Raw genomic sequence first — 26,461 nt, 5'->3', positions numbered from 1 at the left:
TAATTGTCACTCACACTTCCAAATTACATTGTTTAAGGAGACTAAATATGTCATAATTACACACAGTTTTGCTGTCTGGATTTACTAATATGCAGTAAATATATTCTACTGTGGGCCCTTATCACTAGACTTTCTTTCACTTTTGCACACCCAGTTTGTCAAGTATAGATGAGATATCTGTAGCACATCATCTATCTCACTCTCAAACACACTGCATATCATTAGAAGACGGTTAAAGTTGCTGATTCAGGCGTTTGCTTTTAAAAAAAACAAAAAAACCCTTTTTCATTCAAGGAAATGATGCCCCCTACTGTATTCATTGAAATGTTAATTCAGGCGCAGTGGATTACAGAATTGATTAATTTGTATTTTATTTCTAGTGAAAGATGTTGCAATAGTAAAACTTTCTCTTAAGGGCTTCAACTGCATTTTATCATTGAAATCAGCATTGATCTGTTTCTATAGAAACCGACTATTAAAACGTGTTCAAATTGTTGTTCTGGAGCAGAGGAGAACTTGATTAGCAGGGGCATGTTTTACTTTCAACCTCTGGGTTCTCACAAGAAATGATTTTTTTCTATATCTGCATTCCCCAGTGTGTAGCACTGAGAGGATTTCCCTTTCCAATTTAAACAAAGGGTTTTGTTCACATCTCATTTATACACAATCAAATTTTGAACTTTCAGATAAACTCATAGTCGAGCTACAAAATAATAACACAAATATACAGATCTGATATTTACGATTAAATTGCTAAAAGTTCAGAATGCAACAAAAATGGATCGTTTTGCTAAGCCTTGCCTGAATAATTGTCACTTTTCAAGCTTCTGTGATGATTTGCACAAAACGTTAGAAATGCTGTGTCCTTGATTCCTTACAAGAGTAAACAAAAGCCGGCCTCTCATCTCTGGTTTGCTCTAAAGCTAAACAGTGATTCCACTCAATAAGAGGACGGTGAGATTGTCGGCTTCTAAATGGCAGTCATTGAGAATTCCTGTTGCGCTGCCATTTGTGATGGTTTTTGCATTGTCACCAAAGATGCGTCTAATTAAAGCAAGCCACATTAACCAGAGTAATTGCATTTTTTTCTCGCTGTTAATGTGTCTGCGCATGAATTGGAGTGAAACGGTTGCCGGATTGGTTTACATAAGCTATATTTTTGCACAAAGAATAAAAAGGCTGTGGGTTTTTATTGTAATGAAACAATTAGATTCTATCAGAAGGCAGATTTTTAAAAATTCAGTAATTAAAACACTGTTAGCTGAGTTCAGTTTACAATAATGTGCAGTGTGATTACAGTTACCCATTTGTCTCCTTTTTATAAAAGTTACAGGGAAGTGTCAGGAACAGGAAAATAAAGCTGGAGTGAATTCTGACAGCCTCTCTGAGTCACATCAGCTGATTGGCAGCCACCCTGATGTCATTTGTTTTTGTGGGGCAAGGACAGGTCACACTGACTGATCTGTATTCCCTCTTTCTTTCCTTCTTTTTGTCTCTCTCTGTCTGTTTCTGAGATTGTCTCACTTCCCCCTCTTTACCTCCTCAGGCTTTAGATTTTCATGCCTTTTTTTGTACCAACTCCCTCTGATACCCTTTGTATCTCCACTTTGTTTCCTTCTATCTTGTGTCTTCCACTGAAACAACGCCTTTTAGTTTGAGTGAAAGAATGCTAATGAAGTCCCAGATATTAGAACAAGAGTTTGTTTTAATGCTAGAGATTATCCTGTTCCCAGTTCCCTCTTCTTACATGTCTCTTTGAAGCCATAAGAAAGGAAAATGGGTGCTGTTTATGCCAGAACAACACAATACTTTGTAAAGGCGACCTTTGTGTCATTTATATTTCTGAGCTTTAAAGATGTAGAAAAGTAAACAACTGCGTTACGACACTGTAATCAGCTTCAGCGTTTAAATTTGTGGTTCAGTTTATTAGAACTGAGGGTAAAATTCTTAGACTTTTTTGTGGGAGGCTAATAAATAATGCATCAAAAGCATGACTGCAATCACAATAGCCAAAATGGGTGGGCTGTCATCACAAGATATGTGATGATGTCTAGACAGACGGGTGCCATTTGTATCAAAGCTAAGTGGTCCTGCAAAGATGTGTTGTGTTAATACTAAATCTGTTTCCACTACAGCGTCATGTTGTAATAAAACATCTTCAAAGGGTAGGCTGATAATTTAACTTGTTTTACAACGGCAAGCTGCACTAATAGGCTAATTGTAGTTAGGTCATCAATCGATCTGACAAATCTTGTCTGATACTAGTGGATTTTGGGAGATCTTGGGTCTCTCTATGAGCTGCCAGTTCTGCCGCTTGTCTAATCACTCCTGACCCTATTAGAAATGAGTCTCTCTTTGTTACTGTGCGGTACTGTCAGTTCTAGGAGAACAAAAAGTGCCATTGTCTGTCATTGCCCTTGCTGGGATAGAAGTAATCTGTGGCAGTTGAGCTGCCTCAGGATTGTTATAATCCAGATTCAGTATTAATGACAGTCTAATCCGTGCATTTTTGACCCTCCAGAGAGGCTGACATGGCATCTCTGTTGTTATTTGCTTGTGTAATGTCACTAATTCTAAAAATGGAGGGGGCTTGCTTTCAGCTTATGTCATTTGGCAAGCGTTACTCTGTTCAGATTTTTGTACCGCCAAGATGCTGCACTTGCCGATACCGACAGACAATGCACCTCTATGTTGTTGCTAGATTTGCCAGATATATCCATAGATTCACTTTGAATTTTAGCAGCTTTGAGAAATGCTTCATGTCCTTGGTTTTCTTCCATTCCTGAAAATATTCCAGCATGAGACCCATGTGCCTGAAAAACATTAATTGTACCCCGTAGCACCACGGGGTGTGTTTGCTCACCCATGCACAATGTGCATTGAGGGCAAATGACATGAATGGTAAAATAGTGCTCCTCTTCATCAGAATGCACTCAGAAGGGGGCTCTTTTGCTTTTTGTTCATCACAAAGGGATTCAGAGATAGATGAGAAGATGTGTGCGAAATCCATCACACAGCTCCTAGCTTGGCACAGTGATCAGTAACCCCCCCCTCCAACCAGAATCCCTCCTACACTTTCTTATCTTCTGTTCTCAGAGCTGTGCACGTGGGGCCTTTTGTTTACAGCTCTTCGCAACGATTCACACCAGTAATCCCTGTGACAGATAGCATGACTGTCTGACAAGCCCGCAACCTATAACATCCTATTTAATAAAGCCAAGACTGATGACTGGGTACAACTTAGTAATAACACTGTGCCTAGCCACAATATGTTTTCACGTTGGTATTCATAAAAACGGCTTTCCACACTTAAAATTGAGAATAAAAGGTCATATTTAACCTATTTTTTTTGTTAAACTCCACTAAAGCATATTTTCATGATTCAAAATAACCCGTTTACCCTTTAAGGGAACCATTGACCAAATTAAGCTATCCACACGCAGTAATGTTAAAGAGCGCAATGAACAAAAAGAATGCCTGAACAGAGCGTTCAAAGCAGTATGAAGACTGAGTTAGCTCACGACGATCACGTCTACATTATTTTAAACTTTGGCTGTTTTTATTACGAGCATCCAACAACAACAAGTCTCCCTTAATCAAATAAATGGCATTTTTACTCGACTCAAAACCTGCAACCACAAAAACTGTCCATGCACTAGAAAATGAAACGCACACTGAACTGCACTGTATTCTACATGAAACACAGCAAACAAATGAGCTCATGTTCTTGCTGTCAGGAAGTGAACCTCAAGCTTCTGTGGTGCTTGTATAAAGAGTGTCTGCACTCACCACATACTGCCTTTTTTGTTTCTGGAAATGGTTTAGAGGGTGAGGGCGGCATGCAGCACTGACCAGGCCTGGAATCAAACCAAGACCACTGCAGTAAGGAGACGACCAATACCACTGAGTTCACTCATTTATTGTGCTGTAAAAATCAAAGTATTGTGTTATATTTCTGATAATATTAAGACGTTTTTAATCGGTGGAAGCTCGGTGGAAGCATAATACTTTGTGACATGACAAGTACTGTGAAAAATGTCATTAAGTGGGACTGTACTTCACTGGGAGTACACAATATGAAGGCTCTCGATATGTTTATTACTAGGAAACATTCCAGTTTACTGACAACAACACCAGTGTTTCATAGCAGGAATGTTCCAGCCTTGTGAATAATCTCTTTAGAAGTCAGCGGAAAGCACACTAGAAATGAAAGTACACATTTGATGATAGACTGTAAATAAATAATGAACAGCACCAGACAAATAAATCACTATACTGGAAATAAATCTCATTGGTCAGTGTGTCTGAGCTTGTTTATCAGTTTAATCTTCTGAATTTATCGCAGCAATATCACAGCAAAGCCTTTAAAAATGTAGCATTATCTTGAATCAGCAGTCTTGGGTTTTATGAGGAGGAAATCAATGGTGTCGCAGCTCGAGTGTGACTTGCCATCCATCAGTCTGCAGGCTGACTGGAGCAGCTAATGTAGCTGATATGCTGAATGGCCAATTTCCTGTTACCTGTTAAAGAGGGTACAGCAGCCCCTCTCCCACCTCTTTGTTTCCCTGTAGGTCACTGCAACACAGATAAAAAAAACAGCATAAAGTAACATGCCGTGGCTTTGCATCTGTAATCTGAGCATCTGTATGATTTGCAATCCAAGAAGAAATCCTATTTCTGATATTAATTAAGTTGTGGCAACCAGTAAATGCTATACCCTGAAGAACTAGGCCGAAATCTCTCAGGTCTGTTTGGGATATCAGGATGCAACACTATCATTATTTTTATTTTCAGGATTATTGACATTGTGGTCCATGCATCCTGCATATTTGATCTGCTAGCCCTCGAGGCTGGGGCAGATCTCCTCCTACACGTTTCATGTTGCATGTCAAGTGATCACACTACAGAACATTTACATCACTCCTTCCTGGAAGGAGAGTAGGGTGGGGGATGCAAGGTTATCTCCGTCTGATGACTAGATTGCAATATTTACTTGTGCTTTGCTCGAAACCAGATCAGCTGATTTGATGCTTTTGAAGAAAAAGATTCAAAGAGGTTTCAGAACTTTTTTTCAGGCTACTCATTGCTCCTGAGTGCATTGAACGTTATCCTGCAAATCATCCATATCCTGTTGACTTAGATTTCCAGGATGTTCTTTCCATCATCTCCTACTTCCTGTCTGAAAACACACTTTGGTTAGGACCATATAGGGGTGTCCAGCTGTTGCATGGTGATCCCACAGTTGACTTGAGTGCTTTTAAGTTTGCAGGTTATTACACCATGCTTTCCACAGCTGTTCTTTCATCTTTTTAGCTTAGACAGAGGAAAGATGGGCCACATCCAGAAGAGGCCAATTAGATCAATCGGTATCCAAGCAGGAAATCATTTAAGTGCCTATGAGCAGAACCTTTTATATAAACAATCGATCACATTATATAAAACTTTACTTTAAAAAGTTTAAGCGTTCTTGTGGCATTGGTTTAACTGCAGCAGACAGCTTTTTTTCACCCAGATTGCAGTAATAAACTGAATATTTGCACCCACTTGGTAACACTAAGTGTACTAACTTGAATGGCCAGTTGAGTCTGTCTCCAAAAGCATAGCAAACCCAAATGACGTCCATGTTTGTAGAAAAGCCAGAAAAAATGTTTGCACACAGTCTATATATGCTCATTGCTAAGAAAGCTTACAATATGTTCATTACTTCTAAAACCATGATGACTTTGGCTGTAACGCTAAACTAGATGCTACAAAAAATGTACAAGCTGTTATATACAGCCTTTGTATGCAGCCTGTATACACGGTGAACATTGTGCAGTATGTAGCAGCTAAAAGTCAAGCTATTTTTTCCTTCTGAGGTAAGTGGATCATTATGATGAAACGTCTGTAAATTTTAAACCCCTAGGATTTTGCTTGTGTGTATTGGAACAATTTAGCCTTTTTTTTTGTCACTCGTCTGGTATTTTTTAACTCGATTTTATTACAACATGAGTAATCTTAGACAACTAATTCTTGGCCTATGACTGTGTGGCACACCCACAAATAAATATTACTGTCATAGCTCAAAAGTACACAGTTTTATTGAGCTATTCGGTTTTATAACGTGGCTTCATATGCTGTACAGCTGAGCCAATGCTGAGGCAGAGATGTGTTAGTTTAGTCAGTGTTTTTACACTCAACAGTCACTCAAAGCTGAACCAATAATGGCTCTAGCGCTTTTCCTCCCCATGTTCTTTTATGTTCCTTCATCTGATTGGCCATTCTGTCTCTTCTTTCAACCTCACTCTTTTTAGTTCTCACAGTCCAGCTAATTTTACACACCCCCACCCACTTTTTGCTGTAAACCACAGTTCACACACAGGATATGATCTGTTGTTTCTCTTCCTGCTTGTGGACTGCAGGTTTTCTGAGTCGGCTGCATACAATGACAGTGATGTGATGCTTGGGGAGTACTCCTGACCAGTGGTCAAAAGAGTTAGATTTACCCCACAAGCTGGACAGTGGTGTTGAGGTTTTGGATAGGATTATGTACGTGCACACCACATCAAGAATGTACCTTTCACTAGTTTTGTGAAAGGTATTCTAGACATGCAGCAGATTAGATATAAATATAGCACTTGTGCCTCTTACTAATCATTTAAAAGACTTTTACAAGGCTCACGTACACACTCATATGGTTTTCCCCCCCGCAGTAACCACAGATGATTACATAAGATTTTTTGTTTTTTTTTTAAATTTAATTAAAAATAGTGACTAGTTATTCTTTTGAGACTTTCTTTACTGGATACTTTGATTTGATTTGATCCATATCTTTATGTTGGCATCTGATAGACAGCCTGAACTATGTTTTTTTTCCCCCTTTTTCAGTAGCAACAGTGTAAAGTGGATAAATGAACAGTTATTGTTATATATTAAATCACAGCTAGACATTTTAAAAATTCCTTCCCACTCCCTATTTTTGGCAGTTTTCTTGCGAAAAACGTGTAGGCGTTGGTGGTTTTTTTCCTCTCTAGCATGTGAAACATCTCAGTTCCCAGACAAGGTTGCGCAGATAGACATGACTTGTGGCTTATACACACACACACACACACACACACACACACACACACACACACACACACACACACACACACACACAGCATGAGAAATCCTCAAGAGTTTTTTTCCTCCCTTGTGTAGGTGTATATGTTTCTTACATGCCCTATAATGTCAGTCTACTGTTCACGGTTGTTTTGGCTTTGTCTGTACTAGAAGATGGTTTGTAGATGCCTGTGTGTGGCGATGTGTTTGCTCCCTCTCGTGCTGGAATACCACTGTTTCTCTGTTTCTCATGAATATTTACCACTTGGGGTTCACGGAGTTTATATTTTGCAGGGAATTCTCAGCTGGGATCTTGTATAATCTTAACCCAGTTTTGTCTGAGGTGCTCCCAGGCTCCTGGGAGAGCAACTTTGGGAAGGATGTGAGAGGAGGAAGGGAAGACAGACACTGCCACTGTGGCGATGTGTGTCGGATTATTGGATAGAAGGCTGAATAATAACTGTTTTTACATGCTGTACTTATAATGAACTGAGGATTTGTAAAGGTTTTTTGGGCAGCTGTTATGTCTGTCACGTTGTGTCTGGGTTGTGTGACTGAAAATTTGGTTGACAGGCTGTCCAGACTGATCCTTTTTTTCTTTTCTTGTCACAGGCTGGGTCTCCGACCCAGCACTCTGAGTTTTCTTTGTATTTGTCTCATTTTGTTATGTGATCAGTTTTGTGTTATTTCCTATTTTCCTTTAGTTTAGGCAGTTATTGTTCTTGGTTTTCTATGTTTTGGGGTTTTGTAATTATTCATCACGTATTAGGTCTGTTAAGTTGTGTTGTCATGTTTTAGTATTTCCTGTTTTATTCTGGCAATGTCATGTGTTCTTTGTTTATTGTATTTAGCTTTCCTCTCCTGGGGCCCGTTCTTCGTACCTCGCTAAGTAGGTTAGCCGGATTAGATTGTTGACGATTTCGCGTGATCCTGGATCAGTCGGTTCCCCGAAGCTCATCCGGGACTTGCTGTCATAGCAACAGAGCCGTAAGCGTAAACCTGCTCGGGAGCAGGTTTACTTTATGTAAACAGGATTAGATCGCGGCCACGCAGGTATGTCCGCTTCATTTATACGAAAGCAACAGCGATATTTTTCCACTGTTTCACCATAAATAAATATTATCAATGTAACTAAAGATAATGCAGCACTTGATCCTTTTATTGATGTCACACAGATACATACAGGTCATTTCCTAAAAAAGGGAAATGAACTATTAACATTCTATTACATGTATGTGATTATTACAGATGTAATTCATATTTCAGAGTAGTAATTGTAAATTACTTCGTGTAATCAAGATGAGAGACCACGGCTATAAAAGCGAAGGTGGATTTGGGAAGCCTGTCGCAGCCATGTCCTGTCCGTATACGCGACCAACCCATTGCGGAAGGTGCAAGATTGATAAGGAGAGTCCTCAGAATTCAGCGTATATTGCGGGATAGACAGGATCCTTTAGCTCAGCGCGACAGTGTGCTCATAGAGAGATATCGATATTCCCGTGAGGGTATTATTTACTTAACCAACTTGTTGACGAGGGGGTGCAGGACCACCACCTGTCTTTTTTTCCTCTGCCCTTTTCTTGGTTGCTGTTATGAACAAACTAACAGAGTATTACAGGCCAGTATTACCTTGCCAAGAGACGCAAAGCAATCTAAGAGATAAATATTACCATTCTGTAGAATACTCCTGTATTCCACTTTTACTTGTTCCCATGTTCTTGTGGGTCCTGTTGTGGCTCTAATGTGAAAGGGGATATAATATAACATATTATAATATAATATAATGCCATATGATATTGGACAATATAGTGTCATATGATAGATCTACCCTACCGCCTACTGGTGTTGGCCAGAGGGGCCGATGGCGCGATATGGCAGCCTGGCTACAACCGTAGCTGCCTCCACCAGTGTGTGAATGTGGGAGTGAATGAATAGTGGTATCGTAAAGCGCTTTGGGTGCCTTGGAAAGCGCTATATAAATCCAATCCATTATTATCAGTATTATTATTAAATTACCTACGAGTTTGATTTGTCAGCAACTTTCTGCCAGCCCTCTCTCCTTGCTTTTGCAGCCTTTGCAGTGTTCTCTTGCGTTTTAATTAAACTCTGAAACTCCTGAAATCCCTCACTCATGAGTTCTTGCTCTGCTGCCGGAAAATACCGAGCACGCCCCTTCGACATTTTCGCCGACCAATCAGCGGGTTGCCGATCAATGTTTCTACTATCGATGCGTAGCCCCTTTTACGACACCCAGTGATGTCACATTCCTGCGTCCAGCTGTAGTAATCGTCAACAGCAGGTGTGTTCGGGGAACCGGATTAGCGAGCTCACGGTTAGCGCGATGATTTGATCTTGGATGTGTCATTTGATCTTGGATGTAGTAAGCGACGTACGAAGAACGGGCCCCAGGTCCTGTCATTAGGTTTATGTCTGTCAGCTGTTTTCCCCCATGTGTCGCCACTTCCCCTGATCACCTCATGTCTGTATTTAAGCCTTTTGTTTTCTCCATGCCATTGTCGGTTCGTCTGTTTACATCACCGCAGTCATGGTTATAGTTTTCGTCTGTTTAATCTCACCTCAGTCATAGTTATAGTTTTTTGGTCTTAGTACCTTTAGTGTTTTGTTTCTTAGTGTCTTGCCAGCTTAGTGTTTTGTTTCTTAGTGTTTTGCCTGTTTGTTTTGGTCTCTTGGTTTATTTCCTGCCGGCATCGCAATAAAGCTTCACCTTCTGTTAAAACCTTACTACTCCTCATCGTCATCTGCTTTTGGGTCCTGTTTCCACACACACACCCCGCCGTGACAGAACGAACCGACCAGTATGGACCCAGCGGATGCTGCTCTCACCGAGTGTCTGGAGGAGACTGCTCGGATCCAAGTGATCCTCGACCGCATCTTTACAGCGCCCGATTTAAAGAGCAAGCAGGTAATGATTAGCGTTGCTGAAGCTATCATGGAGAGGGATCCCCGCCTTCTCCAGCTCCCGGACTCACCTGCCATACTTGATGCCTTTACAAAGATAAAGGAGATGCTGCAGGCCCAGGGATTGTCGAGTCAGGAAAAGGCTTCCAGCACCCACCAGTCACAACAACCCCACAATCAGTCATCTCCATTGCTGCCTCCGGAACCTGAGTGTGTTCGTGTCGGTTCGCTGAGATTCGCCGCAGCGTCACCACCTCTCAGCTCACCAGTTTCCACGCCCTCATCACAGTTTCGCCATACTCCTGTCACAGTTCAGCGCGAGGAAGCGCCGGACACCATAGACTTGGACGACGACGAGCGCCAGTCTATATTCTGCGCTCTCTTGGAGGAGGAGCTCCGGTGGAAGCCGTGGCTCATTCCGGAGCACGAGCACTCTTTCCGGGGAACTCGACTGGCTCTCGGGGGACCTCGGAGTTACCAGGGACTTCCACCTATTTCACCGCCGTCTTCCACTCCTAAGAAAAAGCGGCGTGCGCGCCGCCGACGCTCCATTACACAAACACAAGTGAGTGACTATATCTTGGCACCTCATGTTTTTTCTCCGGAGGTTATGGAAACTGACACTACTTTTCCGGTTAATGAGCCCGGCTATACAGAGACTGTTTGCCTTGGAAAAGCTAGCCATCAGGCTCAGCTAAGCTGCTGTGGGACTGCTATCCAGGCCGGTTTGGAGACGGAGGTACAGCTGGTGCAGCCAATTTCAGTGTCAGTCGGAGGGCCCGGGGAGCCCGTCCGGCCTCATGTTTCGTTTGCTGGAGGTTCAGGAGAACCCAGCCAGCTTCATGTTTCGTCTGCTGGAGGTTCAGGAGAACCCAGCCAGCCTCATGTTTCGTCTGCTGGAGGTTCAGGAGAACCCAGCCAGCCTCATGTTTCGTCTGCTGGAGGTTCAGGAGAACCCAGCCAGCCTCATGTTTCGTCTGCTGGAAGTTCAGGAGAACCCAGCCAGCCTCATGTTTCGTCTGCTGGAGGTTCAGGAGAACCCAGCCAGCTTCATGCTTCGTCTGCTGGAGGTTCAGAAGACTCCAGCCAGCTTCATGCTTCGTCTGCTGGAGGTTCAGAAGACTCCAGCCAGCTTCATGCTTCGTTTGCTGGAGGTTCAGGAGAATCCAGCCAGCTACATGCTTCGTCTGCTGGAGTTTCAGAAGAACCCAGCCAGCTTCATGCTTCGTCTGCTGGAGGTTCAGTTGAACCCAGCCGGCTTCAAGTTTCGTCTGCTGGAGGGCCCGAGGTGCCCGTCCAGCCTCATGCCACGTCTGCTGGGGGTTCAGGAGAACCCCTCCAGCCTCATGCCACGTCTGCTGGGGGTTCAGGAGAACCCCTCCAGCCTCATGCCACGTCTGCTGGCGGGCCCGAGGAGCTCGTCCAGCCACCTTCTGCTTCTGCTACGCCTGTTCCAGCTTCAGCCTGTGCTTCGCCTGGCCCAGCTTCAGCCTGTGCTTCTGCTTCGCCTGGTCCAGCTTCAGCCTGTGCTTCTGCTTCGCCTGGTCCAGTTCCAGCCTGTGCTTCGTCTGCTGCGGCTCCGGCCTGTGCTTCGTCTGCTGCGGCTCCGGCCTGTGCTTCGTCTGCTGCGGCTCCGGCCTGTGCTTCGTCTGCTGCGGCTCCGGCCTGTGCTTCGTCTGCTGCGGCCTCCGTGTCTTCAGCCTTGTCTGCTGCGGCCTCAGCCTCTGCAGCTCCGCCTGGTCCGGCCTCAGCCTCTGCAGCTCCGCCTGGTCCGGCCTCAGCCTCTGCAGCTCCGCCTGGTCCGGCCTCAGCCTCTGCAGCTCCGCCTGGTCCGGCCTCAGCCTCTGCAGCTCCGCCTGGTCCGGCCTCAGCCTCTGCAGCTCCGCCTGGTCCGGCCTCCGAGTGTTCAGCTTCGTCTGCTCCTGCTCGTCCCGTCCGGCCTGCTCGTCCCGTCCGGCCTGCTCGTCCTGCACGTCCTGTCCGGCCTGCTCGTCCTGTCCGGCCTGCTCGTCCTGCACGTTCTGTCCGGCCGATGACTGGACGTCGTTGCCGTCATGGACAGCCCTCTGAACTACGCCGCCGTCATGGACGGCCCCCTGAACTGCTACGCCACCAGTGCCTCCCGCCCGGCCGGCCTCCTGACCTGCTCGGTCGCCGTCGCTGCCTCCCGCCCGGTCGGCCTCCTGATCTGCTCCGTCGCCACCGGTGCCTTCTACCTGGCCAGCCTCCTGAACTGTTTTCTGGGCTCTTGGACCGTTGGCCTCCGGGTCGGCCCCCTGAGCTCATGGATTTTGGACTGCTGGACCGTTGGCCTCCTGGTCGGCCTCCTGAACTTTTGAACTGTCTTTTGTTTTGTTGTCGGCCTCCGGGGCGGCCACCTGAACCGCTTCGCCATTCGCTCCTGTTCTGCCGGGTTCATGGTCGCCCTCCTGAAGTCGGGTCTCGGACTTTTTGTGCCATTGTTGTGTTTGCTCTGTGTGTTTTCGTTTCTTTGTTTTTTGTGGCCTTGTTTCTGGCCCTCCGTCCTGGGCCCCCGCCGCCCGCCCTTGGTGGGTTGTTGTGGTTTTGTTTTCTGGGTGTTTTCGGGCGTCTGGAATCCGCCCTTGAGGGGGGGGCTCTGTCACAGGCTGGGTCTCCGACCCAGCACTCTGAGTTTTCTTTGTATTTGTCTCATTTTGTTATGTGATCAGTTTTGTGTCATTTCCTATTTTCCTTTAATTTAGGCAGTTATTGTTCTTGGTTTTCTATGTTTTGGGGTTTTGTAATTATTCATCACGTATTAGGTCTGTTAAGTTGTGTTGTCATGTTTTAGTATTTCCTGTTTTATTCTGGCAATGTCATGTGTTCTTTGTTTATTGTATTTAGCTTTCCTCTCCTGGTCCTGTCATTAGGTTTATGTCTGTCAGCTGTTTTCCCCCATGTGTCGCCACTTCCCCTGATCACCTCATGTCTGTATTTAAGCCTTTTGTTTTCTCCATGCCATTGTCGGTTCGTCTGTTTACATCACCGCAGTCATGGTTATAGTTTTCGTCTGTTTAATCTCACCTCAGTCATAGTTATAGTTTTTTGGTCTTAGTACCTTTAGTGTTTTGTTTCTTAGTGTCTTGCCAGTTTAGTGTTTTTTTGTTTCTTAGTGTTTTTGCCAGCTTAGTGTTTTGTTTCTTAGTGTTTTGCCTGTTTGTTTTGGTCTCTTGGTTTATTTCCTGCCGGCATCGCAATAAAGCTTCACCTTCTGTTAAAACCTTACTACTCCTCATCGTCATCTGCTTTTGGGTCCTGTTTCCACACACACACCGGCGCACCCCGCCGTGACATTTCTTTTTTTTTGCTGTTACAGACGGGCTAAATGCACAATTCAATCCATAATTTAAGGTGCTTAGGCGAATGAAATACAATTAAAAAGAGTCATATAAACAGTTTGCTCATTTAAAACGTAAATTTTACTCACAGATGTGTCTGTGTGTATATGTGCATATGTGTGTACACACAGTCACCGGCCACTTTATTAGGTACACATATTAAATGGCTTGTTAAGGATAATGCAAATCTCTTATTAGCCAATCATGTGACAGCAACTCAATGCTTTTAGGCATGTAGCCATGGTCAAGAAGACATACACACACACACACACACACACACACACACACACACACACACACACACACACACACACTATATATATATATATATATAGTGCCTATTCTCTCAGCTTAGAACAGGAAAACTGAGGCACCACAGAATTATTATTGATTTGTATTACAGTTCTAGTTTCATTTTGACTTTTTGTTTTACATTTTGTTTAGTTTCAGTTAAGTCTCAATGAACGTGCCCATCAGCACCTCATCTGGCGAGCTGTGATAACAAATTTGACCTGACTCCTTGTTTCCTCCTATCACAAAATCCTTTCAGTTCTCTTTTTTTTTTCACATTAAATTTGTATTTTTATTCTAGTTGAATAAAAGTTGTTTTCCTCATCGAATTTTAGTTTTTTCATATTTTTTAGTTAACATTACTCCACAGTCACCAAATAGAGAAGGGGAAACTTTGATCTACCCTATGTAAAAAGCCAGATACAGTTATTAGGTTTCATCCATTGATTGTGTTTTCTTTGTTAGGGCAAAGCATCCAATAGATGCTCAGAAATTTCTCTAAAAACAAACAACGTATGTCATTGTGAAACTAATTTGATTAGAAATATCTTAAATTAATATCTGAAAGGACACCAAAGATCTCCACAGAAATCAAAGGAAAAATGAATTAGCGGTCGTGACCCATATCTCAACAAAGTATGCTGTATTTTCTTTCAGTTCTGTCTGATTTTGGTTTCTGTGTGCATTTTGGCATTTCATATTTACATTCACTTATGTCCCTTTCTTTCTAATGTGGGACCCAAATAAAAGGTTTAAATGAAGGGATAATCATTCATGAAGTGGAAAATCTGGGCAGACCAAACACACAGGGTTAGTGTTAGTTTCTGCTAAAGGTGGCCTTGCTTCAGCGAATCCTCATCTTGCAAATAACCTATTTTCTGCTATATTAAGTTCAGCTTTAAGTTCATTGTTTCCATCTCACCCCACAGATGCTCAATTGTTCTGAGCTCTGGGTAATTTAGTGCCCTATCACGGTATTGATTATCGATCTGAGAGAGCCACAGGTGCGTATTAAATCAGAGTTCTCATTTAGCTGTCCACTAAATAAATATCAGTATCAATGTGGTCATCCACAGTCTGTCTGTAAAGGATCTAGTCCTGACTGGCCCCTTTAGGAAATTTTGAGATACTTGATTATAACTCCAAATGCCAAGTTTGGAAGAGCTGCTATATGATCTTATCACATTCATATCCTGCTTACTTTGGCTGAGGGCCACTTACTGGTGCTCATCAAACCTGGATGCCAAGATCCACCGGTGTGTTTGGAAGTGACACAGACAGGCGAGGGAGTATCGGATAACAAAATCACACTCTTCATTCCTGCCTGACCTCTTGCTCTGGATTATTAAGGCAACAGTGTGGTGACGGCTAATCAGGGACACGGCTCCATTCATAACAGATCAGAGAGCTGGCACACATGCTTTTATTTCTGAAGTGCCATTCATTATCGTTTCTGCTGCTGCAGTTCTCATAAAGGCTGATTTTAGTCCCTTTCAAGTTTGACTCTAAACACCATAAATCACAGTGCACCTTGCCACTCTTCTCACTTTTACATTTCTATAACACTTTGTAAAACAGCTGCTAAACTGCTCTCATCTCCTATAGGCCTTAACTTTTAAAGTTTACCACCGTCTTTTAATAATTTCCATTATGTAGCACTTAGAAAATACTCAAAGCGTCAGGGCTCTGTGTGCAGGCGGATGGAGAGGTGGATCCAAATGCAGGACTCAGACACTAAATTGAAACTCAAAAACGTCAGCTTTATTGCTGGTGACAAAACATGAACTGACACTGAATCACTAGAAACTGAAACACACAGGCAAGTCTGATGGCATGACACAACACTGAGCACAGGAAAAAACAGGGCTAATATACACAGGGTGGTAATCAGGGAATGGGCAACAGGAGGGAGACACAGCTGGGAGAAATTGGACTAACGAGACAGGGGAGCAGTAGAACTGAACACACTCAAATGAGACACAGACCTTCACAATAAAACAGGAAACAAGAAACCACTAAACAAAGACGCAGACAGAGAGGCAGACAGAATATAACACATGCAACTCAAACTATACATGAAACAACAAATCCTTAAACATGGATAAACAGAAACATGAAAATCATCATCATCATCATCATCATCATCATCATCATCATCATCATCACCACAAGCACTACAAGAGAATAAGAAAACAATCCATAATGCAAAAACACACCAAAATAACTGAAACACAGATTCATCATAAAACCCAACAAAGCATCAGAGAAACATAAAGAACAATCCATCATTCAAAAATGAACCAAAACATAACAACTCAAAATACTGGGTCAAACTGACCCAGAACCGTGACACAAAGGTCATATTTTCCTTATTGCTTGGAAATGAATCAGTCTGTATCAGTCTTTGGGAAAGTTGTGAACTGTTCATAGAGGCTTTGTGTTTTTGGAAGTGACACATAGTGGCAGGTCAGAGAGGACTTTTGTGCTGGACTGATGCTGGGGCCCGATAGCAGCTAGGGTGAAGTGACATCTCTCTCCTCTCTCATTCTATGTGTATGTGTGTGTGTGTGTGTGTGATGGGAGTAGCTGCCCGCAGAGCTTATCTCTATAATTGGATTTGTGTTAGTGTATTCGGAAATCTCAGTGTGATGCTCTAATCTGATTGACCACAACCCTGGAGAGGTAGATGAGTCAAAGATGTCTGCTACATACATATTGGTGTCCATCTGTGTTTGACCTGCTGTTTGTCACCTTGGTTCTATTTGGGTTGAACTTAACAGGCTTTGGCAGGGAAAATGACAGCTGTATGCGAGATTTGGTGCAGAGCTGTAAATCTTACACCTGCAGGAAAAGCACATATGTTGCACTTGCACAATCTGTTCCTCGCTGAGATGAACATCAGAGAGGAAGATGATTTTTTTTATTAAGTTTCTTTTCTATATATATTCCTGTTTGACTATAGTTTTAACTCTATTTGCTTTTAATCCCAGTAGCCGAGCTGTTGTTTGCGTATCTTTGTGGAACACATGACCTTTTGGCTGTGTTTACTTATAATGCATATTGAGCTCAGAATGTATTTTATACCCCTCTAGGTGTGCAAATGATTTCGTACCCTAGCATATTTTATCTGACAAGTACGACTGATTATTTATGGGCTGTTTTATCGCATGCGCTGTTTGACGAAGTGAGAGCTGTATGCAGTCATCACGGACAACCTGGCTTGCTAAATACAATTGGTTATATTGGTCTTGCTTTAGTTTAAATGATATTTATTTTGCAGCTGTAGTGGAGAACAAGACATTTTTTTTAAATAACAATAATAAAATGTGCACGCACGATTGACTGACTCACTTCATCGTATTTCCCCCCACCTGTCACAACTATGCATACTTTGCCTTTTTCATGTGCCCCGTAAGAGATTGAGTTAAATATTGTATCTGACACAAAATTTTTGATGTATTACTGCTTTTCACAGTAATTCAGTTTTACACGTACAAAGTTGTACACGTTTGTATTCTGCTTTTAGCAGCTTTCACGGTTTGCAGTCCTTTGCTCTCAGTGATGCACTGCATCTGATTGCATTACAGGAAGGTTCTTCTATTATTCAACAGTTTTCTTGATCTGGCTCCACACTGTCAGACCTTATATTATTTATTTATGCACTTTGAGACGATATGAGATTTAAAGCAGTCTCTCATGGTGCTTCCCAGGAACTTTGTTATAATCTAAAACTATATTGTGCAAACTTAACAATATGATATTTCCTTTTTGGGGGCGGAATTTGGTTTCTGTTCCACTTTGTCCTTCCTGAATCTGGATGTTTTGGCTTGTGCTGTTATTTGATTATCATGGGAATCCTGAAGTGTGGCAATTCATTTATTACAGCAAATGTTGACTGCCTGTTTTCCAGTGGGAAAGGGCAGAACAAGGATAGGGCTTTAGGAGATGTTTCTATTAGTTTATTGTAACAGCCAGAGAGAGGGAGAGAAACCCCTCCATCCGCACCTTCCTTTCGCACGGCTAGACGTGACAGTCACCATAGCAACCACTCGGCATGCATGCTCCCCATCGCTATCAAGTGAAAACTGCTGAAATCTTTTCTTTTCTTCTGTGTTTTTGTGTTTTTCTCTTTCTTTTTTAGAAATGTGATTTTTAAGAATTAAAGTTTTATCCAAGAATCCTTCAGCTGAAGGTGAAACTTTATTTATAAGGTTTCCACATAAAAAAAAGCTTCCCCCAGATTCTCAGTTAGATAAATTGTGTTCCTTGTCCCCATTTCCTCACCCATCCTCCCCTCCTTCTTTATACCCTCCTTTCAGGTCTCCCATGGGTAACGGAGGGTTTTCTCACACATTCAGACTGAAATTGTTAAAAATGTGTTGGCAGACATACAGGAGGTGGATTTATGTAAACCTATGCTCCATTTCTGGCACATATAGAAAAGATGTGGAGCCTTTTTTTTTTTAAATTTGCAAATAAGGTGAGCTGGGATACCAAGTGTTTTGAAAGAGTAATTTGTATTATAGATGGCTTGCAAAATGGGACTTCCCAAAAATAAACTAATGAAAGTTTTTCCCAGTGTGTGTGGATTCAGTGCATAGCCATCCATTACCACTGTCTTGGACTTTGTGCCATCTCCACCATTCTTCTTTTTTTTTTTTTTATGAAGACAGTGTTCATGCTTTCTTCTCAATTTACATCAAAGCTAAATAGCATCATTATGGATGAAAGGCAAGGTGTTACTGTCTATATACAGTACCATATACTCATTACTTTGAGGAGGCTATCCTCTGAAATTTGTGCTCTCCTGCTTGCCACATACCATTTCTGCTTAAGACTGGAACTACATCACCCCTTCCTCATCCTCTAGCTTCTCGTCCTCATGTTTCTCTTTGTTGTCAGTTGTTTAATGTATTCTGTGTCCTTCTCCCTCTCTCCTAAAATAAAGGTGGTGAGAATCCCTTTAAGGCTTACAGTGCTGCTCCTCAAACATTTTGGCTGACTCCTGCTTGATAAACTCCTGGAAGTGAAAAGCTGAGACCCACAAGTGATCCAGGGATTCACGTCACTCCAACATGCCTTCTTCTGTCTAACTACTCCCTGGAGATAACTACAACAATGTGACCACTCGAATCGATCAGAACCATGTGACCTGCTATTATGGATACGAGGAAAGGCTTACACTGAATTAAAACTCATCCAGGTAATTCAGCACATTGTGACCTTTGCAATCTGACCATTTGTACTGTATAGCAGCTGCTGACTTATGTTTAAAAAAAAATCTTTTCACTGTTGAGATTAGTGTTTCACATCTTTTGCTTGGTACAGGGCTTTTCATTTTCTTTGTATATTAATAGACCTTTTACTGCATTGCATCTTGGCCATTCCGTGACTTCCTCAATCTGGATATTCATGGCTCCAGCTTTTGTCTGCGTCAGCTAGTAAACAGTGCAAACAGGAAGTGGCACCATGGTGCATTGCTGTTAAAGCCTGGTCAGCTTAGTGCAAATTAAAAGGGTATGAATATAAAGAGTATAAAATGCTTTCGTTTGTATTTTCAGTATGAATTTGCCAGGTTTTTTTTTTTCTGCCTGAAAATGGACTTTAGGGAGTAGACTAAGCACATAAGTGCAATCGTTTCACCTAAAGTTAAAAGCAATGAGTGAACGTCAGGAGGGGCTGGAGCCTGTTCCAGCTGTTATGTGGTGAGAGGCAGGGTATAGCCTCGACAGATGACCAGTGTATCACAGAGCTCACAGAGAGAGATGCAGAGAGCCAATCACACCTACAGCCAATTTAGAATCACCAATTAACCTAACAAGCATGTCTTTGGGGAAAAAAGAATCTCTTAGCAAGAAAAGCCCTGCATGCAACCAGGAGTCTGGAACGAATCAAAGTCACTTTTTTGTAATAATAATAAGAGAAACCTGATTAGCACCTTGTTCTGGTTAGATTTGATTGTCTTGCCCTTTAAAAAGTATTATGAACCTCATATTTTTTGCTTGCAGAATCATGTTGTGACATTAAAGTCGGCAGTGCTAACACTGAAGACTCACTGCTTAAGGCATGAGAGGAGAACTAATGAAGACAGGCATGGAAGTGAATCCAGACAAAAAGGAATGGGTCTTGTCCACCTTTGATACAGATGACAATTAAGTCCTGCGGCTCACAGTTGATATTGTATTGTGCACAAAGCTTGAAAGCTGAGGGGTGGTGAGATGCATAAAACAGGGTAAAGAAAACAGACCAAACAACAGAGCCTTTAACGAGGCAAAAAAACCACAGAGGACGAGTGGGAAAACTCTTTTACGAAGTCAAAAAGCTAAGCTTTTTTTTTTTTTACAATGTTCAAGTTTTATTATAGTAGAATAGATTTATGTTTGTAGGTGCACTGACTAACTACAGAAGCTTGCAAACACATCCAAGATTAGTATTCCAGCAGCTAACCACATATGGAAGAGCAACATCTAATGTTCTTCATATTAGATAGCTAACCAGTAGCATTTTTTAAAATATATTTTTAGGGCTTTATTTGCTTTTACCACTTATGTGTTATGACCACAACGGGGCCTTCTGCATTACCTTTATATATGAGTCACCTGCTCAACCCAGTGAGCTAAACCATATGTAATAGAGACAGCACATGTTAATGGTCACGAGTATAAAAATATAAGATATAAAGATGCTAAAAGTTTTTAGCAAACCTGGTGCACGTGAACCAAAGTTTTTAGCAAACCTGGTGCACGTGAACCAATCGATAGGCCAGGGATTCGAATCAGACTGACTGGTAACCGGCTGGTTAACCACACATGTGTTTCATTACTTGCCCATCTAGTTCATGTGTGTACAACATGCACACAGCAGTGCAGACAAATAGTCATGCACTCATAACCACAAATTAAATTAATATAGAACTTATTTACTGTAAAACAAAGACACAATGCACACAAAGGTAAACCATGGGGGGAACCACCACGAAAGTGTAAAAACAAACCTTTTAGACACTTAAATCAAAGGTCACCGCTTTAAATCTTTGCTCAGTATGAGTGAAGCAGTTACAAGAAACTTTTGGTGATAAGTAAAAAAAAAAAAAGAAAAAGGATCAATATCCTGTTATCTGGTGAGGTAAAATATGTCAGGTAAAGTTAACTGTTTGTACCTCTTTGCAGTAGCAGAGCTCTTTATTTTCAGTTGTTTAAGTGAGAGGAGATCCTGTAACTTACTGCAGATTTTACAGCTGCAAAAGCGCCACAAAATCCATGCTTTTGACTTTTCTTTTATTTGGCACTCTGCTTTGTTTTTGTGCAGTTGAAATATCGTAGTGAGTAATGGTGATTCAAATAAGGAAAAGGAGAACAATACAGTCAAGGGCAGAAAGGAAGACAAGCCTGAGATGGGAGGAAGGAGAGAGAGAGAGAGAATCGAGAGACTATCTACATGCGTTTTTGTGGTACAATGCGTGGTTAAATCATCATTGTGCTTCCAGCTGCAAATGCATGTGCACGTATCTTATCCAGCGAGTTTGCAAAGAGTGTGTGTCTCTCTTGCTCCCGTTTCCTCTCTGGAGCAGAGCAGTACAGGAAGGCCGGCTGGTTGGCTGGCTGCACAGGAAAGGAAACAGTCTCTATCAAACAGCAGATGGAGGACAGCATGTGCTTACACTGCAGAAACACACACATAAGCACCGACATGCACACACATGTAGCCCTACATACACAACGAATTATGTGCGAAAACAGTAGCTTTTATTAGTAGTATGACCCAGATTGTACGTGTCAGGTGCTGGGAATCTGAACCTTCCAGAGTTGATTTGAAGGAGGAAAATTGCATTTTATAGGAACTTTTGAACTGCTTCCATAACGGCTAGGACGTTTTTTTTCTTCTTGGAAGGTTGTAATGCCCTTTCAACTTGTATCAAAGCATTTTTCCCCCCTAGCTACACATTGCTACAGTCTCTTATAGCTTTTCAGCTTTCAAATGTCTTTTCACGATTGAAAAACAGGCCATGGTCATAGAATAATTGTGCATAGACTTTTGTTTTCACCTGGTTCAGAGCATTGTTTTTGTTCAAAGTTGAAAAAAGGCAGATATGGAAATTATTCCCAAACAGTGTGTAAACTTCTATCAGTAATGCTCCACAGCTGTCCGACCCATTTCATGGGTGTAGGCATTAGCAAAGCCGAGATCTCACCTATTTGTTACGTTTGTGACCTGCTGATCAAAAGTGTTTGTCTGTTGCCAAGATTTAGTGATACCCAGTATGTCATGGCCACCTCTATGGTTTCTGATGCACTGTCATACCTCTGTCAAGAGTTATTAGCAACAGGATAGCTACCATACTGGCCTGGTCTCAACAAGCTTTTGTCAGCAATACGGAGACTGGATGTTGCACTTCCTTTTTCCAAACGGGAGCAAACTCTCCAAGAGGCTTTCGACTTAGGCTTGTGTGTGTGTGTATGTGTGTTTGCTCACTTGTGCAACAAGCCTGCTTAGGAGCAAGGACAATGAGGCTCACTATGGTGCCCAAGGCCTCAGTGAATGACTCATATTTCTATAGGATTCAGGCCAAACAAAAAGGTTACACAATCTTAATCAACAAAGTGGTGCTCATAATATGCTCAGCAGAGGCAGTGATCCCGTGAAAGAGGATTGTGAAAATTTGTTAGGTTCAAGTTTGGGTAACATAATTAGTACGCTTCCTCTTTTACTTTCTCTTAAAAGGAAGAGTGTTGCCTTCTTCTTTTTAAGAAGAAGAAAGCAGTCAGTGCACAATCTGACTTTCTAAATTCAGGATTATGCCACAAAAGACTGGTGTGTTTTGTTTTTCTATATGTTTGTCACCAGGTTCAAGTGACTGTTATTCCTGAAGATGAATAACATCTCTCATTGAGGAGCAATTTTGCTATGGCAACTGGAACTGTGCAAGAGTAAAATTTAGCTCTTCCTGCAGACAGTCAAGAGACATGATAGAAACCAAAAGACAGTCATGGTGTCTCTTATTGAAAGGATTGTTCTAAAGAGAAGGATTTTAAGGTCTGCGTCTGCACCGAGCAGACACGTCTGCTCAATCTCTGCAGAGCAGCAGAGGCAGGCTCCTCATCCTCTCAGCGTGAGCCTTTCACTTATCCCTTCTGGTCCCTCCTCTCTTTTCCTCGCTCAGAATCAAGTGGCTTTTTGTTCTCCCGCAGCAGTGCTTATCACTTGTTTCTCCACTGCTGCCCTCACTCCCTCCTCCCCGTCCTTCTTGTGGTAATGAAAGGATATTTTGGGGGATAGATCTTGTCTGCCCTGTGAAGATCCCAAAGGAGTGTGGTTATCTTTCTGTCTGTGTCTGAAAAAATGGGGTTCTGTGCAAGAACACCCCCTTCTCTGGAGGGCATTCTTCCTCTGAGAGCTAGGTCTGTTTTTAATCCAAGTCTTTGTGTCCGTGCGGATGTTAAATAACTCCCATACCAGAAGAAAAGCTTTGTGGACTCATCATTACAGGCACTAACACTGCACTTTATTTGAGTTCATCTGAATGAAGTGGGTTTGCTCTTTCCCACAGGATTTTTCAATTGCCTGTTATTTCTACGCTTGGATAACATGACATAGGGATGAGGCATACATTGTCAGGGGAAGGAGTCTGTTTGGCCGAATTACTCTTTAAAACCTGATTCCCAGATGGCATCTGACTCAGCTGTTGTTTTTCCACATGTAACTACAGCTTCACCTGTCTAATCACTTTTATTGACCATAAAACCTCCCAAAACAAATTTACAGTCAGTTAAGGAGGTTAACTTTCCATAATGTGACCGGTAGTCATCATTTTCTTTATAGCTTTTGCTGAGATGTTTGCTGAATAAAGGCAACTGCTGAGGCTTAGACTCAGAAAGGCTGAAGTTTCTCAATTGATTTCTTTCTATTAAATGCATCAGAACAGCTAGACCCATAAAAGAGAATCTAACTGAATTATTATTGTGTGGACGTGCAGAAGCTTTGTATGACAGCAATAGCTTTCCACTGCTAAACAGTATCTCAGTATAAGACAATTTCTATTAAAAGCAAACATAATATAGCATGAGCTCTAAATATGTCGTCATGTAGAGCCTCTGAATGGAGTCTGGAGCTGCTTTCTCCCCGCTTAATCACCTCTTGACTCTCATGATGGATGCAGATTGATAAATACCATAATTATCTTGGAAGTCATGCATTTTCAAGTAATGTAGGCCGAGCATACACTCAAATACAAAGAACCCAACAAATGGTTGCCTCATATACAGTAATTTAGGTCCTTATTTGACCACTATATGTTACACTTTGTGCTTTTAATGGCCCTACAGGTTAACAAAAAGATTGCTATATGTCATATTACTGACTAGCTGCTACCTATCTTCTTGTCTCTCTTTCCTTCTGCATGTCTTTTGCCTGTTCATAGCAGAGAGGGGATAATCACCAAGTTGCTGTGCAATGAGAAGTGTCACAAGCCCGTTTTGTCACTTGCAGCCCAGCTGCCATGCATTACTCAGACTATAGGTGGCTCTGATTCGAGGCCATAATTGCCCTGCCTCCGAATAATTGAAAGAGGGGAGGAGGTACATCCCAGAGGTGTCAGGATGGGAGAAAGATGGATGCTGCGGTGTTCAACTCTGTCAGGTTGGAAGATATAAGGGGCTGGGAGGACATGATGAGAGTCTCACAGGGCGCCTTTTTCACCTGCTCAGACAAACGCATAGACACACATGTTGTTGATGATCGACCACTAGCAAAATTATTTCTGACGCGGTGGTTCTCAAACGGGCACCGGCACATGTGTTTCCCATGTATCCTTATTGTAGCTCCATGTGTTTGTATTCCATGGCAGGCAGTGTCGCCTTGCCTGCCAATTGTTAACAGATTTGGTGTAGAAACTTATGCATGGAGAGTATCTGTGCAGGCGTGCAAATCTGTGGATCTGAAATGATTAAAAACCCACTGGCTCTTTGGAAAATATTAACTGTGACTGTGTGCATGTGTGTGACACGTACGGCTGTGTGAACACGCAGACTAAATGAGACTCAAAAAGTGTACGCTCAGATGTGGCGTATGCTGCAGACACCAGACTGGAGTAAATATTTACTACCAATTATGCTCTTGGTTTCAAGGCCTCACCAGAGTGTGACGGCAGCTTCTAAATGCTATAAACACTGGAGACATCAAGTCCTATGCTAAATTTGAGCTACTCTGATATGTTATGACCAGAATGTTTTTAAGAGGATTATCAATAATCGCTTCTGATCTCACTCTGTGTTATTTTTAACTAATATGTAGCAGATAAAAGCTCTTATTTTTAGGTAGGGCACTCTAATGGCATTGCTTTAGGGTCAGGCATAGAAACGGCCACGTCTCAGTCAGCAGGATATTTTGGCCTCAACCTGGCAACCAGCTATAACTCTCTTCCCCTGGCAATGGGTAACAGGGTTTTCTCTTTGCTATTTTGCTAAGTACACAATGCCTTATGCATTTATACATAACAGGATAAACAAGTGCAAGCTTTTTCACACAGCTTGGATCTCTGTAGGAGATGATACATTTGTTCACATAGAGGTAGAAGGCTGACACTGCGGAGTGGAGCCAGCGGGTCCCCAAGGTCATTACCGCTACCACGGCATCTGAGCGCCTTGGGAAAGGAGGCACAAACTGATTAATGACAATGCTAGGAACACAAGAGGGGAGAAACCCACTCTGCAAAGAGAGCAGTGCTGCAGAGCTAGAGTTGTTACTGTAAAATGGTGCTATAGATAGTGTGAGATACCGCAGAGTGTGTCAAAGTACTGAACTGCATCTTATAATCTCTTAAACTTGATGGACGCTTAATGCATTCAGTGCTGAATGGTTTGTAATTATAGCCAGTGTCTCAAACGTGCATTCTTTCTAATGGTCAGCCAGGGGTTGCAAAGAGAAGGCACATTGGACTGAAGTCTGATAAAATTACCTCAGGAAACACCTCCTTGATGTATTTATGGTCACAATTCATAGTTAGGATTAACATTTAATACAAAATTGTGTTGATTTTGTAAATTATGGTCACATTTACAGTAAAGAAGGTTATGTTTAAGGGTGAGCCTACCATGTGATTGACAGTTGTTCCTGTATGAGCCTGCAGTATGCCTTGCTTTTTCAGTTTGAGTCACCTGTTTCTTGTGACATGTGTTCACAAATACAAGATGACGCCAGTCAGCTGAAGCTTAAAAGAGGACTTGGGCAATGTCATGATGGCTACACTCATCTTTTATATACAGTGATAGTGAGCAACCAAGCTGGACTTATCTTATCTTGATACCTTTAGCACACTGTGCTAATATAAACCAGAAATCATTCCATGTCCTTGATTGACTAGAGACTCTTTGAAGTGCATTTTGTTACTCTGCACTGCTTGTTACTCCTAAACTAATAACATTAATATAAATGGCTTTATCTTTACTTGTCTCTGGTTGCACTGAACCTAGTTGGTGTAATTTAGACCAGTGATTCCAAAAGTGTGACTCGGGGCCCCCTTGTGGGCCACAGTAACAATAGAAATTCAGTTTGAAATTGATCAAGTATGTATAGTTACATATTCAAGGTAATTTATTCATTTATATAAAAAGTAAATTAAAGCTGGTAATCTTGCAAGGAACTCTATCTCGGATGGAGTGAAGATGTAAGATTGGGTGGGTCCCTTGTGGATTTTCTGGATTTTAGATGTGCTGCAACACTTGCAACTTTAGACTGTCATACTTTAAGGACCAGTAGTGTGGTGAATGGCTTTACCATTTTCCCTTTTTCATGCTGTTATACTTCAGTTTTGACAC

At 42.1% G+C, this 26,461-nt stretch overlaps 1 protein-coding gene across 2 annotated transcripts in view; it reads left to right on the top strand.

The window, feature by feature from the left end:
- Window positions 1-26,461, top strand: part of ptprea (protein tyrosine phosphatase receptor type Ea) — a 63,883-nt gene that overhangs the window by 12,542 nt on the left and 24,880 nt on the right. For both annotated transcript variants that reach the window (XM_080305050.1, XM_026178415.2), the window contains exon 2: window positions 18,598-18,852. The gene's annotated coding sequence lies outside the window, so the exon portion shown is untranslated. The remainder of the gene's footprint in view (window positions 1-18,597; window positions 18,853-26,461) is intronic.

This window comes from Astatotilapia calliptera, chromosome 8 (genome assembly GCF_964374335.1).
Source record: "Astatotilapia calliptera chromosome 8, fAstCal68.1, whole genome shotgun sequence".
NCBI classification, from domain to species: Eukaryota; Metazoa; Chordata; class Actinopteri; order Cichliformes; family Cichlidae; genus Astatotilapia; species Astatotilapia calliptera.
This window is presented reverse-complemented; position numbering and strand designations above follow the sequence as displayed.